The sequence below is a fragment of the Dermacentor andersoni genome, chromosome 1 (genome assembly GCF_023375885.2).
Source record: "Dermacentor andersoni chromosome 1, qqDerAnde1_hic_scaffold, whole genome shotgun sequence".
NCBI classification, from domain to species: domain Eukaryota; kingdom Metazoa; phylum Arthropoda; class Arachnida; order Ixodida; family Ixodidae; genus Dermacentor; species Dermacentor andersoni.
Window position 1 is genome coordinate 344,175,890 of NC_092814.1, and position 17,610 is coordinate 344,193,499.

The 17,610-nt window shown below is 49.7% G+C and overlaps 9 non-coding genes across 9 annotated transcripts; all 9 read right to left on the reverse strand.

Annotated features, from left to right (window-relative positions):
- Nucleotides 1-1,571: 1,571 nt before the first annotated feature.
- Nucleotides 1,572-1,645, reverse strand: TRNAV-AAC (transfer RNA valine (anticodon AAC)). The gene has a single exon. It is a non-coding gene; the product is annotated as a tRNA-Val (tRNA).
- A 4,660-nt stretch (nt 1,646-6,305) lies between these two features.
- Nucleotides 6,306-6,378, reverse strand: TRNAV-AAC (transfer RNA valine (anticodon AAC)). The gene has a single exon. It is a non-coding gene; the product is annotated as a tRNA-Val (tRNA).
- Nucleotides 6,379-11,448: 5,070 nt separating this feature from the next.
- Nucleotides 11,449-11,521, reverse strand: TRNAV-AAC (transfer RNA valine (anticodon AAC)). The gene has a single exon. It is a non-coding gene; the product is annotated as a tRNA-Val (tRNA).
- Nucleotides 11,522-11,600: 79 nt separating this feature from the next.
- On the reverse strand, nt 11,601-11,673 carry TRNAV-AAC (transfer RNA valine (anticodon AAC)). The gene has a single exon. It is a non-coding gene; the product is annotated as a tRNA-Val (tRNA).
- Nucleotides 11,674-11,752: 79 nt separating this feature from the next.
- On the reverse strand, nt 11,753-11,825 carry TRNAV-AAC (transfer RNA valine (anticodon AAC)). Its single transcript has one exon. It is a non-coding gene; the product is annotated as a tRNA-Val (tRNA).
- A 79-nt stretch (nt 11,826-11,904) lies between these two features.
- On the reverse strand, nt 11,905-11,977 carry TRNAV-AAC (transfer RNA valine (anticodon AAC)). The gene has a single exon. It is a non-coding gene; the product is annotated as a tRNA-Val (tRNA).
- A 79-nt stretch (nt 11,978-12,056) lies between these two features.
- TRNAV-AAC (transfer RNA valine (anticodon AAC)) lies at nt 12,057-12,129 on the reverse strand. Its single transcript has one exon. It is a non-coding gene; the product is annotated as a tRNA-Val (tRNA).
- Nucleotides 12,130-17,091: 4,962 nt separating this feature from the next.
- On the reverse strand, nt 17,092-17,164 carry TRNAV-AAC (transfer RNA valine (anticodon AAC)). The gene has a single exon. It is a non-coding gene; the product is annotated as a tRNA-Val (tRNA).
- A 79-nt stretch (nt 17,165-17,243) lies between these two features.
- Nucleotides 17,244-17,316, reverse strand: TRNAV-AAC (transfer RNA valine (anticodon AAC)). The gene has a single exon. It is a non-coding gene; the product is annotated as a tRNA-Val (tRNA).
- Between the last annotated feature and the right edge of the window lie 294 nt (nt 17,317-17,610).

Genomic DNA, 17,610 nt, shown 5'->3' on the forward strand with positions numbered 1-17,610 from the left:
CTACTTTTGTCTCTTGCACGGCTAACACGTCAAGGTCATAGTCCACCAGCAGCCTGCACACTTGGCTCTGCTTTCGCTTCGCGGCCAGACCTCGAACGTTTAGCGTGGCCAATCTAAGCGACGGGTTGGGAGCCATGATTACAGGTCTAGTGAAAAGTTTTGGCCCGGAGCATGGTGTTTACCTTTAGCGCCTAGCACACAGCTAGACGCCCCCGGAGCCGCCCGGTGGACCGGTGCCACTGGAGAGCGGTGGCGGCTTCTTCTCGGACTTCTTGTCTGTGTTAGCGGTGTTCGGTCGTGGCTTGTAGCTGCTGCGCCTGCCCGTTGTCGTCTTCGAAGGCGGCCCGTCTTCCCCACTTCCTTGGTTCGCTGCGCTGCTGTCTGCAGCCTTCTCAAGAGGCCGTTTGACCGAGGCTCCAACATTGCTGCTCATAGGGTCGTTCTGCGCCGACTGGTCCTCAGCTGTCTTCATTTGCTCGCTAGCTTCCGTTAGGCTGCTCTTGCTTTCTTCCTTGGTCTCTTCTGCTGGCTTTTTTGCCGAACCTTCCGTAGAGTTTTCCTTGTCCGGTGGTGTCCCCGCGCCCGCATCAGGTGCAAGCACACCGCCTACAGCACATGGGGTTGCCTGGTCTTCTGCCCCTTTCGCCGTGTCTTCGGCCTCGGCCGCGTCCATTACCAACCTTGCTGTGTCATTGCCTTCGGCTGGCCCAGTCATAGAGGCGTATGTACGTACGCACTGGTCCTCGGCGTGTCCAAACCGACGGCATTGCGAGCACCGGGGAACCTTGCAGTCTCGTCGTACATGACCAGTGCCTTGACAGCGCAAGCACTGCATTGGCCTGCCAGGAATTACGACTAGGGCCAGCTCACCGGCGACCCTAATTTGGTGCGGGAGATCTTCCACCTTCACGCCGCTGTTGAGCTTGAGCTAGACGGACCGGGTAGTCGTCCCCTTGTCTTTGATACCCTGAATGCGCCATCGCTCTCGGGTGACTTGTACGGCTTTACTGAAAGCCGCCAATGCCGTTCTTACATCTTCATCGGCCACACCATGTATTAACCAATGGAGACGCAGCCGCACCTGCTGATCCTGAGGGTCGACCACGATGCAGCGCCGCCGCTTTACCTTCAGCTCCTTGACTTCCAGCATCCTTTTCGTGGCGTCCGCGGTGTTCATAGTCACAGCCCAGACGTGGTTAATCCGGTAGGCCCCGAGGGCAAGCACTTCCGGCAGCAATCCTGTTGGGCCAAGAGCGTCCCGGAAATCTTCTACTTTGTAGGGTCTAGCTCGCACGTCGCCGTGCAAAAACACGGTGTTTAGCACGACGCCACCCCTTAGGCAGTGGAGGCAAAATAATCTGATAGCCTGCGTCGTCATCGCTGTTCCACCTGTTTCCGCGGCTAACAAAGGCCGCTGTCGCCGTTCCACTGGAGCTCATGATTCGCCGTCCGTCACGCTCGGTGGCCGGAAGTAGAATGTACACCACGGGAACGGAGCACGGAGGGTATATTTCTCTCCCTCTCTTCTTCTGCGTATTCGAGATCGCAAAGAAAACAAAAGTGTAACGCACTGTTCCCGCCCGGAATCGAACCGGGGACCTTGCCGCCTGTTAAGCGCACGTGATAACCACTACACCACGGGAACGGAGCACGGGGAGGTATATTTCTCTCCCTCTTTTCTTCTGCTTATTCGTGATCGCAAAGAAAACAAAAGTGTAACGCAAAGTGTAAGGTAGTTTCTTTTTAATCGTTCTCTGAAGGACATCCCAATAAAAAATTGGATCCCAGCATTCTAGGAAAACATGTTGCACTGTCTCGGGCTTCCCGCATGCCAAGCAGTTTGTTGTCCATGGCACGAATAGCGCTTTATTATGCAGCCAGGTTTTAACAGGCAGCGTACCGGAATGCAGTATAAAAAAAAGTTTTAACCCCAGGTATAACGGGCATATTCCTAACTCTTTTAAAAATATCTTGCCCTGGGCCTCCAAAGTGTGGTGTCCGATAAATGGGTACCGGCAACATCACGTCAACCAGCGCTTTGTACAGGTTTTTCTTATTAACATAACATAGGTATTCAGGGCTGAAACGTACTTCCAACATCTTGCACGAAAGAACCTCGCGCAAGTATCCTGTCACAGCACCCCACATGTTATCACAGGAGACTACCCTTCCAGGGAGCAGTCTCTGTAGGCGCACTTGCAGAACAGTTCTTAGAAAGGGATCACTTTGATCACGCAAAAACATAAATCGCGAGACCACTTGACGCAAAAAAAGATGCGCCAGGCCAAGGCCTCCCCCTTTAACGGAAAAAAACAGGTTAGTTCGGCTGGTTCTTTCGCAGGTGGACGCCCAAATAAAAACAGCAAAAACACGATGCATTTTTTGAATAGCTGTTCGTGTCGCACAAAGCACATTCATTACATACCAGAGCTTCGAAATCAAAAAGACATTACAGATAGAGGCACGGGAAAACATTGATAGCTGTCTTCCTTGCCACGCGACCGCTTTCTCTTTCATTCTCGAAGTCTCTTCTTTTCAGTACGAGCTGGGATCCCGCTAACCATCCAGGGGCACTTCTAGATACCGCGTTGGCAAAGTGGACCATCGAAGCCGAGGAAAACAACCCGGTGTTACGTCCCATTCGCCATGCCAAAAACCGGAACTTTTCCCCCAATTGATCTGAGTTCCAGTCTGAGCGCAGAACTTTTCGACCACACTCGTGACTTCACAGATGCTCTGTCTATCAGCGCAAAACACCGCTATATCGTCAGCATACGCGAGTACTTTCACGTGTGATGACTGCAGTCTGTAACCTGAAATTCGGTCAGAGTTGATAATTGCCAGACATAGCGGCTCTAAATACACTGCAAAAAGCAAGGTGGAAAGCGGGCATCCCTGTCTTACTGAAGAGCGTACAGCAAGTTTGTCAGTGAGATTGCCATTAACTATAATGCGGGTTGTACAGTTCTTGTATGCCATTTTAACGCCCTCTACTATAACGTCGCCTAGTTTGGAATGTTCCAGGATGGAAAAAAGAATTTCGTGTGAGACGCGGTCAAACGCTTTCGCCAAGTCGAGCTGTATCATTGCTATCTGACCGCCAAATGCATCAACACACTCTAATACGCTGCGTGCGACATGTATATTTGTGGCGATGCTACGGCCTTTAATTCCACACGTCTGGTGAGACCCTACCAATTTCGTGATCACAGACTGCAGTCTTTTTGCTAGAACCTTCATAAATACTTTGTAGTCGACGTTGGTGAGACTAATCGGTCGATATGACCCCACCAACAGTCGTTCTTCCGGATCATCAGTCTTGGGAATGAGAACGATGTGGGGCGTGTTGAAAGACAATGGAACCTGTTTGCGTTCATAAGCCTCAGTTATCACATGGAGCATGCACTGTGCAAGAGGAAGCTTAAAGGTTTTATAAAAGGCCGCACTTAGCCCATATGGCCCAGGAGCTTTCCCAGATGGTAGGTCGTCTATTGCCTTTTCTATCTCCTGTAAAGTTATAGGCAGTTCAAGGCGTTCCTTAATTTCGTCATCTAGTGTTGGCACCAGTCTTAAAAAGTCTACGTGGAAGCCTTCTACGGTGTCGAGCTTATTGCTAAGAAGTTCTGTGAAGTGTTTGGCTATAGCGCTCTGAATGTCTCTCGCATCTTCCGAAGACCGGCTGTCATATCGGATGCTCCTAATTTCTTTCTGGCTAGCATATCTTTTCTCGTCTGATAGCGCTCGTTTTGTCGGCGTTTCGCCAGCCCACAATTTTTCAGACCTTGCGCGTATGACGGCGGCCCTATACCTGTCAGCGTCAATTCTTTCGAGCTGGCATTTCACTTCCCGTATTTCTTTCGTGAAAGTTCCCGGCGTGCTACTTTCCATGCTCAGCATCCATTCAAGTTGCCCGTTCATTTCTTTTTCTTTCTCTTGATAACGAGCCACGCTGCTCTTTTCTATTGCTTTCATTTTTACCCACTCTTTGAACTCCTCCCATTCAGTTGCGAAACTAGCTCGCTGCGCGTCTAGCAGTTTGTCTAGCTTGGTCTTTACTTGCATAATGAACCCTTCATCCTCCAAAAGCTTTGTGTTCAGTTTCCATAAGTGCCAGTTAAACCGCGATTTCCTGCCCTTCATTCCTTAAGTCATGCTCACGAGGCAATGATCACTGAAAGACACAGGTTTAAAGTCATAACTTGAGCATAGCGGCATATGTCCGACCGATACATACATCCTGTCTAGTCTCGCATGGCTCTCCCGCTGAAAGTGCGTGTATTCAGGGTGGTTCCCATTGGAAAACACATTGCCAACATCCTCAAGGCCATACTCATGCTCAAAAGTATTCAAAACTTCAGAGCTCTTGTCTCTCAGTGGCCTACACTTCACTCTGTCAACTGCGGCACACACAGAGTTGAAGTCTCGCAGTACAAGCAAAAGCTTGTCGCCTTTGAACCATGGCTCAAGGGATTCAAAAAAAATTTTGCGCTCGCTTTCTACATTAGGAGCATATACACAAACAATTCGCCACCATAAATTCGAAAAAGTGAAATCAGCAATCAAAAGGCGACCACTTGGGCATGCAAATACAGACTCTACGTTCACTCTCAACGTCTTACGGATGAATACAAGGCACCCACCCGACGTCCTAACAGAATGACAAACGCACACATGAAAGTTTGCTTGAAAGGAAGACACCTTGCGGTCAGTGTGCTCTTGGCTCTCTATTTTCGACTCTTGTATAGCAATTATATCAATATCGTTATCCAAAAGAAGGCGATTAAGCTGGTATTGTCGCCTTCTTGCTCCCAGCCCTCTGACATTCAAGGCCGCAACTCGAAGGGGAGTAATAAGAATAAAAGCCATGTCTTGGAAGAAGAAACGCCTCTATCCGCATGGTGCCTACCTTCATGGGTGACGTAGCATTCCTCACGACTGCCAGAACCTCCTGACACCGGTCGACCAACACAACCGGCGCTGACACGGACCAGGACCTTGTGCTACTACGGAGGCAGTTTCCCCGCCTTCCGCGTGTCGGCCGGAAGGTTCGGCCGCGATTTCAAAGACGAGCGTCTCACTCCCCCTGCCTTCGGCGGAGGCTCATCGCCGCCACCGCCAGGCTGCACCTTCACGTCGACGCTTTCTTCATGCGGACGTTTCCCAGCCATGGTGCTCGCCGCTTCCAGGTTCGTCCCCATCGTATCAAAGCCGGGGGTCTCCACGTTGCTTTCTTCGGCGACCGCGGCTTTCGCCGCCTCATTCACTTTGTCAACGTCGTCCTGTTCAGGCTTATGCTGCGCCTGTACACTACCATCTGTTGCGCAGGAGGGCCCCGCCTTCTGCTTCACCAGAGTCGTGAACGATGGCTGAGTATCGCGCTGTGGTTGTCCTCCTGCACGGGCTGCTTCCTCCGCATCCATCTCGTCCATCAGCATCTCGGCCGAGTCCTCGCTGGTTCCTGAGCCTGCAATGGTCGCGTAAGTGCGAGTACACTGGTCTTCTTCGTGCCCGTAGCGTCGGCAGATTTCACAACGCGGGATTCGACATTCCTTGCGGATGTGGCCCGTACCACGACACCGAAGGCACAGCGGGGGTCGACCTGGTACCACAACAAACGCCAACTCACCGCCAACGCTCAGCTGGTGCGGCAAGTCATCTAACTTCACGCCCGCTTTCAACTTCAGGGTGACGAGCCGGGTAGTTGAGCCCTTCTCTGTCATACCTTGCACACGCCAGTGCTCCCGGCCTACTTCGGTAACTTTTCCATAGGGCGCAAAGGCGACACGCACGTCCTCATCAGGCACATTGTGTAGAAGCCAGTGGAGCTTCAGTCGAACGTCCTGGTTCGCCGGGTCAATCACCAGGCAGCGCCGGTTTTTTACACGCAGCTCCCCGATGCTCGAGATCTTCTTCACCGCGTCCGCGTCCTTGAAAGTGATAGCCCAGACATGGCTCATGCGATACGCCCCCAGGGCGATAACATCCGGAAGAAGCGAATGCTGTGCCAATGCTTCACGGAAATCTTCAATCCGGTACGGTCGCGCCGTAATATCAGCGTGCAAAAAAACTGTATTTAAAGCATAACGACCTGTTGGCAGACCTGGCAGAACAACTTGGTAGGTGCCCTCCTGTTCCATCGTCCTGTTTCCGCGGCCAGAAAAGGCCGCTGAAGCCGCTCCAACGTAGCCCGTCATCACGCGTCCGTCACGCTCGGTGGCCGGAAGCAGAAAATCGGAGAGGTATATTTCTCTCCCTCTTTTCTTCTGCGTATTTGAGATCGCAAAGAAAACGAAAGTGTAACGCACTGTTCCCGCCCGGGATCGAACCGGGGACCTTGCGCGTGTTAAGCGCACGTGATAACCACTACGCCACGGGAACTTTTTTTTTTCTTCATTACCTTCTTGGTACATGACAATGAAAGACATACAAAACACTAATATCGGTTTACAAGTAAAAGATGCGAGCGGTGCACTGGCCAGCTCACACCAAAGGATTAAAAGCGTTTCAGTTTGGCGAGGTCATCCATTAATGGGAGCCATTCCGGCTGTTTTTTTTTTTTTGAGCCTTAAACACATCTCTTACATAAGACACATTTTCAATGAAATACTCTCATACAAGGAGGATAGTTTCATCTGCATGCCTAAACGCCATTCGATTTTTCCATATACTGTGTAAGCTGATAAGCATAAACATGTCCCACGGCACTTCGTCACCGCTATCTACCGATAGAAATCTTATGCCGTAAGGTGATATTGGAAGCTCCTTTTTTAAAGTTCGTTGCAAGACGTCCCAGTGAAATACAGCGTCTGTGCAGTGAAGGAACATGTGATCTATAGTCTCCGGTTTTCTACAGATTAGACAGTTTGCGGACCATGGGACAAATATTCCTTTCTCTTGTAGCCATGGTTTCCCGGGCAGTGTGCTAGTGTGCAGCTGAAAGAAGAATGATTTCATTGAGGGCCGCACCGACATCTTTTTCACTCTCTTCAGTACATTCCCTTCAGAGCCAACACAGTATATGGAACGGTACAAAGGTATACGCAACATAGTATCAATAAGGTCTTTATAAAGTTGTTTCCTTCTAACATCAGCAAGATACTGTGCAGAAAAGCGAACTTTCAAACACTGAAAAGCGCGCACAACCTCCCAAAGAAAGCCCCGCACCCGTACGCGTTTCACCGGGCTGGATGATACAACATATTCAGGCAGTGCCTCTTTCAACCAAATTTGCATTACCGTACGCAGGAAAGCATCTTTTTGGTCTCGGAGGAACATAAATCTTGACACAAGTTGCCTAAGAAACAAATGAGCCAAACCTAGGCCACCCTTTCCAACGGACAGAAATAGATTTGTGCGACTTGTCCTCTCCCAACTCGACCCCCAAATGAACACTGCGAAAACTCGGTGCAATCTCTGGACGCTGGTCCGTGACATACACAGTGCCTGCAACACATACCATACCTTGGCCACCAAAAAGAGGTTACATACTGTGGCCCGAGCAAAAATTGAAAGATCGCGGCCACCCCATTTGTGCGTACATTCGCGTGTGCGCTCATTTTCCGCTTCCCAATATTTTGCAGGTTCTTGATATTGGTCTAGTGGCACTCCCAAGTATTTGACAGGTGACGTTGCCCACTGAACGCTCTCAAACATTTCAGGCGCATAATCCCATTTTCCGTGCCAGAAACCAAAACACTTTTCCCAGTTTATCACACTTCCGGAGGCTTTGCAAAACCTAGCCGCGTCCTTCACCACTTCAGTTAGACTTTCCCTATCTTCGCAAAATATGGCGATATCATCCGCATACGCAAGTACTTTTACTTCAGTGGACAACATCGTGAAGCCACGCACTTTTTCCTTTGATATCATTTTTAGGCAAAAAGGTTCGAGATACAGTGCAAACAACAATGGAGACAATGGGCACCCTTGCCTCACGGAAGAACGAACTGTGATACTTTCAATCAGCTGCTTATTAACAATAAGGTTTGCCGTACAACCAGCATATGCCATTTTGACACCTTCCAAGAGCACTCGGCCGACATTCACGTGTTCGAGGATACAAAACAGAACATGGTGGTTGACGCGGTCAAAGGCCTTTTCCATGTCCAGTTGCAACATGGCTACACGTTTATCAAAAGCATCGCAGCATTCTAATATGCTCCGTGCTACGTGAATATTTGTCGTTATCGTACGTCCTTTAATCCCGCACGTTTGGTGCTGGCCTACGATAGCTTTTATTACCTTCTGCAACCTTCTGCCCAGAACCTTCATGAATATTTTATAGTCCACATTCGTGAGACTTATGGGCCGATACTCTCTAACTGACAATCTCTTAACCGGGTCTTCATTCTTCGGTACTAGGACGATGTGACTTCTTCGGAAGCACGGAGGCATCATCTGCTTTTCGTATGTTTCTTGAATAACGCTGTGTAGAATATGCGCCATGTCAGACTTAAACGCTTTGTAAAAAGCTGCGCCCAGCCCGTCGGGACCAGGTGATTTTCCGGAGCTTAACTCGTCGATTGCGCGCTCTAGTTCCGCTGCACTAATCGATGCCTCGAGCCCCAGCTTGACTTCATCCTCTAAGATAGCCATCAGTGCCAAGAACTCCGCCGCGAGGCCTTCTTCAACACGTGACTCGTGACCCAGCAGTCCTTCGTAATAATCAACAAACGCACGTTGAATAGTATTAGAGTCACGAGACATTTCGCCCTTTTACTCTATCGCTTTTATATCGTTCTTTACTGCATATCGTTTTTTGTCGCACAGGGACCGCTTTGTCGGCGTCTCGCCAAACCACAACCGTTCTGCACGTGCGCGTATGACCGCTCCTTTATATTTCTCTTTATCCATCAGTTCTAACTGATTTTTTGTTTCTTTTATTTCTTTTTCGTACTGGCCCGGCTGAGCACTTTCCAGCCTCAGCAGCAAATCTAAGCGGCTCTGAAATTCTTTTTCGTCTGCCTTGTCGCTTTGACGCAGCGCACTCGCTCTTCCTATAGCGATCAATTTTATTTCTTCTTTAAAATGTTCCCATTTCCCAATAACGTCCCTCTGATCACCCGTTTGCAAACAGTCAATTTTTTCTTTTACTGTAAACACAAAACGTTCATCCTCAAGAAGCCTTATATTAAATTTCCATAGTTCCCAGTTGAACTTCGACCTTTTGGTCTTCGTTCCTATTGTAACCATTACCATGCAATGATCGCTGAACGCAACGTTTTTAATCAAGTAGTCACTGCACATTGGGACCAGGCCAGCAGACGCGTAAACCCTGTCAAGTCTTGCATGACTTGCTTGTTGGAAATGTGTGAACTGCAGACGGGCACCTTCTGACAGAGCACTCCCGACGTCTTCTAAATTGTGCTCCAGGACAATTGCATTCAAAAGTAACGAGCTCTGGTTTCGAATGGTCGCGTTAGTAACTCTGTCTTCGGGCATGCATACGCAGTTGAAGTCACCCATCAGAATGATGTATCTAGGAGACTTCAGATAGGGCTGAACCATTTCGAAAAAAGCTTTGCGCTCATTTTCCTTATTTGGGGCATACGCACACATTACCCGCCACTGTAGATCAAGATACGAAAAATCACACATCACAAAACGCCCGGTGTTGAAAACTGTAACAGATTCTTCAATAACACCTAAAGAATTTCGAATTAAAATGGCACACCCTCCTGACGTACCAACAGAATGACTCACGCATACATTGTAACGGCTTCTAAAAGGCTCAACCATGCGGTTCTTCTGAGCTTCACTTTCCACCTTGGTCTCTTGCACTGCCACTACGTCCACATCGTTCTCAAGCAGGAGGCGGCTTAATTGATACTGACGCCGCCTCGCTGCCAGTCCCCTTACATTAAAGGTGGCAAATTTAAGTGCTGCTTCTGTTCTGCCTGCCATTTTGCGCGACAAATTAAATAGGCCGAACGGCTTCGTGCTCACCTTCAGCCTTAATACACCGAGAAGTGAAGCTCAGCAATTTTCCCTTCTCAAGAGTTCTCGAGCCCACCCAAGAGGCGTGCTCGCGTTCTGCAGCAGGCTGGCGCAGCCTCAGCGCGCTGGCCGTCGTAGTCCCGTTGTGGGTCGCCTCTCGTCCCTTGTCAAGCCAGAAGGGAGCCATGGTTGCTAAGTCGGTGTAGTCTTCACCGGCTTTTTGTCCAGCGGGTTGTTGGGCTTCGGGCGAAACGTCGGCCGGCGCTGCCCTCCCGATTTGGGGGGTGGTTCGTCGATACTCGCAGAAGGATGCTGAACCTCTTCGACACAGGCCTTGTCGTGTGTCCTCTTTGCTGGAGCACTACTCATGCTTGTTTGGACGACGTCCATGCCTTCTCCCTCCTCTTGAGGTTTTCCATGTACTGCTTCCGTAGCAGTACTTGTGCTTAGCTCCGCTGCGTCAATCTTCGGGGCTACAACAGCCTGCTTCGACGCAGTGGTCTGGTCTTCAGTCTGTGTCGCTGCCATGCCCCCCTTGACGTCGTTAGGCGCTGACTGCGGCGTATTCTTTTCTGCTGTTCTCGCTGCCTCCTCGGATTCGTCCGCATCCATGAGAAGTTCGGAGTCGTCTTCTCCTCTCATGTGCCCTGTGACATTTGCGTACGTTTTGACGCACTGCGATTGGTCATGGCCGAAGCGACGGCACTGACTGCAACGGGGAACTTTGCATTCCCGTCGGACGTGTCCTGAAGTATGGCACCTTAGGCAAAGCGGGGCTCTTCCAGGAACCACAACGAGGGCCTGCTCTCCAGCAATGCGTAGCTGGTGAGGCAGGTCATCAATTGTGACTCCAGGCTTCATCTTCAAAGACACATAACGCGTTGACGAACCTTTGTCCATGACTCCCTGAACGCGCCAGCGTCCCTTGGCGACTTCCGTCACCGTTCCGTAAGGTGCAAAGGCTGTTCGCACATCTTCGTCTTGCACGCTGTACAAAATCCAGTGGATCTTCATCCTCACGTCCTGGTCGTCGGGATCAATGACAATGCACCGTCGTTCTTTAACAGTCACTTCACGGACTGAAAGCAGCTTCTTCATTCCGTCAACACTCTTGAACGTGATTGCCCAGATGTGATTCATCTGGTACGCCCCCAAGGCGACAATCTCGGGGAGCAGTGTCAAACGAACCAGTGCGTCGCGAAAATCCTCGACCTTGTAGGGCCTTGCTCTGACGTCGGCGTGCAAAAAGAGCGTATTTGCAACAATTCGACCTTTTGGTAGCCGCGGCAGAATAACCTTATAATCCTGGTCACTCGAGCCAGCAAACCTGTTTCCATGGCCAAGCTGGGCCGCTGATAGCGCTCCGTTGGAGCACATGATGCGCACGTCCGTCACGCTCGGTGGCCGCAAGTGGCTCCCTACACCACGGGAACGGAGCACAGAGAGCTATATTTCTCTCCCTCTTTTCTTCTGCTTATTCGTGATCGCAAAGAAAACAAAAGTGTAACGCACTGTTCCCGCCCGGGATCGAACCGGTGGCCTTGCGCGTGTTAAGCGCACGTGATAACCACTACACCACGGGAACGGAGCACGGAGGGGTATATTTCTCTCCCTCTTTTCTTCTGCTTATTCGTGATCGCAAAGAAAACAAAAGTGTAACGCACTGTTCCCGCCCGGGATCGAACCGGGGACCTTGCGCGTGTTAAGCGCACGTAATAACCACTACACCACGGGAACGGAGCACGGAGTGGTATATTTCTCTCCCTCTTCTCTTCTGCTTATTCGTGATCGCAAAGAAAACAAAAGTGTAACGCACTGTTCCCGCCCGGGATCGAACCGGGGGCCTTGCGCGTGTTAAGCGCACGTGATAACCGCTACACTACGGGAACGGAGCACGGAGAGGTATATTTCTCTCCCTCTTTTCTTCTGCTTATTCGTGATCGCAAAGAAAACAAAAGCGTAACGCACTGTTCCCGCCCGGGATCGAACCGGGGACCTTGCGCGTGTTAAGCGCACGTGATAACCACTACACCACGGGAACGGAGCACGGAGAGGTATATTTCTCTCCCTCTTTTCTTCTGCTTATTCGTGATCGCAAAGAAAACAAAAGTGTAACGCACTGTTCCCGCCCGGGATCGAACCGGGGACCTTGCGCGTGTTAAGCGCACGTGATAACCACTACACCACGGGAACGGTTTTTTTTTTTTTTCTTTATTGCCGGTAATCAGCAGTACATCGGAAGGACAACATAAGGAACATATATACACAGACCGATGAACTTCTCATCCGTTAACAAAAATTAATAAGTAAAAGCCGCCTGTTATATGTGAGCTGGCGTTGTTTAAAATTCTTTAATATTAGCCAGGGGTTCTATCCTGGCCATCCAAGGCGGTGGGCACTCATGTGTAGCAAGCACATCAAGAAAACGTGTTATTTGTTCTCGAAAGAAAACACGGGCTGGTCTCGCATCGGGATCGCAATAGAAGCCAGCCATGCGGGCTCGCCATATACAGTAGAGGCCAGTTAACATTATCTGATCGAAAGGTGTTCCGTCCTCGTCATCTATCGGTAGATACCTTATGCCATGTGGATCAAGAGGAAATTCTTTCTTTATTGTTCGCTGTAGAACATCCCAAAAGAAAACCCCCGCCCAACAGTGTAAAAAAACATGGTCTATTGTTTCTGGTTGTTTGCATATGAAGCAATCTGAGCCCCATGGCATGTAAAAGCCCCTGTCTTCTTAAAACGTTGCAACTGATAGTGTTCCTGTGTGTAGCTTGAAAAAGAAAGTTTTCATACCAGGCGGTACCTGCATTTTTTTAACACGTTTGAAAACATTCTGGCCTGGGCCTCGACTGTACATAGTTCGGTACCGAGGTGGGGGAAAAAGGCTGTCCAATAGATCATTGCGCAGCCTTTTTCTTGTGACCGTAAACAAATATTCTTTGGAAAACCGTACAGCAAGGAAACGAACACTCAGCACAATTTCCTTATAGAATCCGAACACTGCCACCGGTACACTTTCAGAGCTTATAATAAACTCGGGTAACAAATGCGCAAGTCTAACTTTGCAAACCGATTGAAGAAATGAATTATCATTGTTCCTGAAGAAAAAGAACCGTCCGACTAATTGCCTCACAAACAGGTGGGCCAGCCCTAGCCCTCCATCTTTCACCCGTCTGAAAAGATTGTTGCGGCTGCATCTCTCCCATCCAGAACCCCACACAAACACGGCAAAAACTCTGTGCAATTTCTGTACATTGGCTCTGTTACAAAAAATGAATTGCATAACGTACCATCGCTTAGCTACGAAAAACAAGTTGCACACTGTAGCCCTGGCAAATACTGAAAGGTGTTTGGCTCTCCACGCCTCAGCCTTCTCTTTAACCCTTTTAAGCTCGCACTGCCAGTATCCGTCGCTCTGTTTATAAGCTTCAAGTGGTACACCCAGGTATTTTACTGGCGTTGTCGACCACGTGACATTCGCAAAGATAGCGGGGGTCTTAGGCCACTCCCCATGCCAAATACCGTGGCACTTGCTCCAGTTTACTCTACTTCCAGTGATTTCGCCAAATTTTTTAACAACATTTATCGTTTGCAAAACGCTCTCCTTGTCATTGCAACACACGGCTACGTCATCAGCATAGGCCAGAAGTTTAACTTCTGATGCTTGCATTGTAAACCCATGAATACATTTGTTCTCAATCACTGCCAAACACAGAGTCTCTAGATAAATACAGAACAGGAGTGGGCTGGCTGGGCAGCCCTGACGCACGGAACGTTGAATGCTGATGGGGGCCCCCAGTGACTTGTTAATTATAAGCTTAGTGCTTCCGTTCCGGTACGCCATGGCCACCCCGTCAGTAATTATGGACCCGACATTTATATGCTTTAGAATGGCAATTAAAATAACATGAGCAACACAGTCAAAAGCTTTCTCCAAATCAAGTTGGAGAATAGCAACTCGCGACCTTAAGGCGTCACAACATTCCAGAATTGATCTCATTATGTGTATGTTTGTGCTAATAGTACGTCCCTTGATGCCGCATGTTTGGTGACTACCTACTATGGTTTCCATTACTGATTGTAACCTGCAAGTGATGATCTTCATGAATACTTTGTAATCATTGTTGGTAAGTGATATTGGTCTGTACGACTTTACATATTTTAGTTTCGTAGGCTCGTCGGTCTTATGAATGAGCATGGTGTGTGCTTCCCCGAAAGAATATGGCAATGCGTTTACTTCATACGCTTCGTTAAAGACGTCAGCGAGAAGAGGCGACAAGTCTGATTTAAACTGTTTATAAAGAGCGGCGCAAAGGCCATCCGGACCCGGCGATTTTCCACTTTTTAAATCATCAATTGCCTTTTCCACTTCACGTGCTGATATCGGTGCCTCTAGTCTGTTCTTCGTGTCGTCGTTGAGTTGCGGCATGCGTCCCAAAAACGTGGCTCTGAAGGCATCTACGTCAACAGGACTCGATGCAAAAAGCTGTTGAAAGTGCTGGAAAAACACTTGCGCTATGTCCTCACAGTCGGTTATTTCGTGATCATCTACTTCAAGTACATCTACGTGGTTACGCCGTGCGTGCCTCTTTTCAAGACCGAGCGCACGTTTAGTTGGAGCCTCATCTGCTGTCAAAGCCTCTGCCCTTGCGCGTATAATCGCTCCCCGATATCGCTCTTCATCGCATTTCTCCAATTTCGATTTGATGCTACGCAAATCGTCTTTGTATGCGCTCGGTTGGCTGCACTCTAAGGCCGTTAACTTTTCCAAAACCACCCTTAGTTCTTTCTCTTTAACTCTTTCTTCGTACTTTATTTTGCAGGAGCGTTCGATGGCGGCTAGTTTAATTCGTTGTTTAAAATTTTCCCACTTTTCGGTGACTCGCAACACGTTATTTCCCACTTCTTTCAAATATTCCTGTACTTTGCTTAGAAAAAGCTCGTCAGTTAACAATTTGGAATTCATTTTCCACAACTTCCACGTGAAAGTGTGGTGTTTTGCTTTGCGTCCAACATACATCTTGACCAAACAGTGATCAGTGAATGAAAGAGGCGTGACACCGTAGCTGTTACACAGGGGTATTACGTCTAGTGACACGTACATTCTGTCTAGACGCGCGTGACTATTGCCCTGGAAGTGTGTGTAATGAACCTCGCGTGTTCCAACCAGACAGTCAGCCACGTCGTCTAGGTCGAAATCGGTTAATAATTCAGCGAGGACATGGCAGCTTTTGTCATTTGTTCTTCGGCCTGTTCTGTCCCGATCTCGGAGTACACAATTAAAATCTCCCAGAATTATCACTTTTTTGTTCATGCAAATGTGCGTCCTTAAGGATGAAAAAAACAGAGTGCGCTCTTCACAAACATTAGGTGCATAAACACACACAACACGCCACGAATCATTACCAACATTAAAGTCAACGTACACTAACCTGCCTGAAGGGCATGAAAAATAATTTTCGATAGATAAGCCGGGAAGTTTCCTAATAAATAAAATAACACCCGCCGACGCACCTTTACCATGGCTCACTACCGCGTAGTATAAAGACGTAAACCTTAGCACCATGCCCCGGGTCTCCTCCTCCCCTTCAACCTTTGTCTCTTGCACGGCCAGAACGTCGAGGTCTTGGTCCACCATCATCCGGTACACTTGGCTTTGTTTACGCTTGGCGGCCAGACCTCTTACGTTCAGCGTGCCTAAGCTAAGCGTTGCGTTGGTTGCCATTGCTAATACGAGAAAGTTAGAGAGGCCCGGAGCACTGTGCTCACCACAACGTCTATCCAGCGGCTAGACGCCTCCGGGACCGTCCGGTGGTCTGGTGTGGTCCGCGGACGGCTGTGGCTTGTCGCCGGCTTTCCTATCCCGATGAATGTTTGGAGAGGGCTTGAAGCTGCTCCTTCTCGTCAAAGTTGTCTTTGCAGGTGGCCCGTCGGCATGGTTCTTTGCAGCTGTTTTCCCATCGGTAGCGTCTAGCGGCCTCTTAAAGGTAGCGTTGCCGCTCGTATCCATAGGGTCGCTGGTTGGGGGCGGATCCCCACCTTCTGTCTCGCATGCGGCTTCATCAACTACAAGGCAGTTTTCCTTGCTTTTCGCCCGCTCTTCTGCAGGACCCGTTGTCGTCCCATCTTTCTTTTCGAGGGTAACAAATACATCTGTATCTTTCGCTGCCTTCGATGTCGCCTCTGCATTGCTGGCGCTCTCCTTGTCACCAGCCCCCTTGGCAGCGTCCTCGGCTTCAGCAGCATCCATCCTCATCTGCGCGACGACCTCGTTCGCTGGTGGCCCCACAGCTGCAGCGTACGTGCGCACACACTGATCTTCAGAGTGTCCAAAGCTGCGACACCGAGCGCAACGCGGTACCTTGCACTCGCGACGGACGTGTCCGACACCCTTGCATCGTAGGCACTGCATCGGCCGTCCAGGCGCTACGACAAGGGCCAGTTCACCGGCAATTCGGATTTGGTGCGGGAGGTCATCGACTTTCATCCCGCCCTACAACTTCAACAGAACGGTCCGCGACGTTGAGTCCTTGTCGCCTACGCCTCTGACACGCCATCGTTCTCTCGTCACTTCCACGACCTTGCCAAAGGCCGCTAGCGCTGCCTTTATATCTTCGTCCGCCACCCAATAAAGCAGCCAATGAAGGCGGAGGCGTACCTGTTGGTCTTGAGGGTCGACGATAACGCAACGACGCCCCTTCACGTTGAGCTCTTTCAACGCCAGCATCCTTTTCGTTGCCTCGTCACTCGAGAAGGTGACTGCCCATACGTGATTGATCTGGTAGGCTCCAAGGGCCATGACCTCCTGCAGCAGTCCAGTCGGGATGAGTGCATCTCGGAAGTCTTCGACCCTATATGGCCTCGCTCGCACGTCGCCATGCAAAAACACGGTGTTTTTCACGACAGGTCCCTTGGGCAGTGGTGGCAAAATAATCTGGTAGCTCGCTTCCTCGTCATCGTCCATAAGCCTGTTACCGCGGCCGGTGGCCGCAAAAGCCGCTCCTTCGGAGCCCATGATCCACACGTCCGTACAGCTCGGCTGCCGGAAGTAGAATGTACACCACGGGAACGGAGCACGGAGAGGTATATTTCTCTCCCACTTTTCTTCTGCTTATTCGTGATCGCAAAGAAAATAAAAGTTTAGCGCACTGTTCCCGCCCTGGATCGAACCGGGGACCTTGCGCGTGTTAAGCGCACGTGATAACCACTACACCACGGGAACGGAGCACGGAGAGGTATATTTCTCTCCCTCTTTTCTTCTGCTTATTCGTGATCGCAAAGAAAACAAAAGTGTAACGCACTGTTCCCGCCCGGGATCGAACCGGTGGCCTTGGGCGTGTTAAGCGTACGTGATAACCACTACACCACGGGAACGGAGCACGGAGACGTATATTTCTCTCCCTCTTTTCTTCTGCTTATTCGTGATCGCAAAGAAAACAAAAGTGTAACGCTCTGTTCCCGCCCGGGATCGAACCGGGGCGGGGGCCTTGCGCGTGTTAAGCGCACGTGATAACCGCTACACTATTTTTTTTTCTTTATTGCCGGTCTTCGACACAGTATACGACAAAAGTACACAAAATATATTGTGCGCCAGAAGGCACAAGTGGCCTAACTGCCACGGAGGCCTGGCGTTGTCATCTTTAAAATTCCCGGAGCTCTACCAAAGGC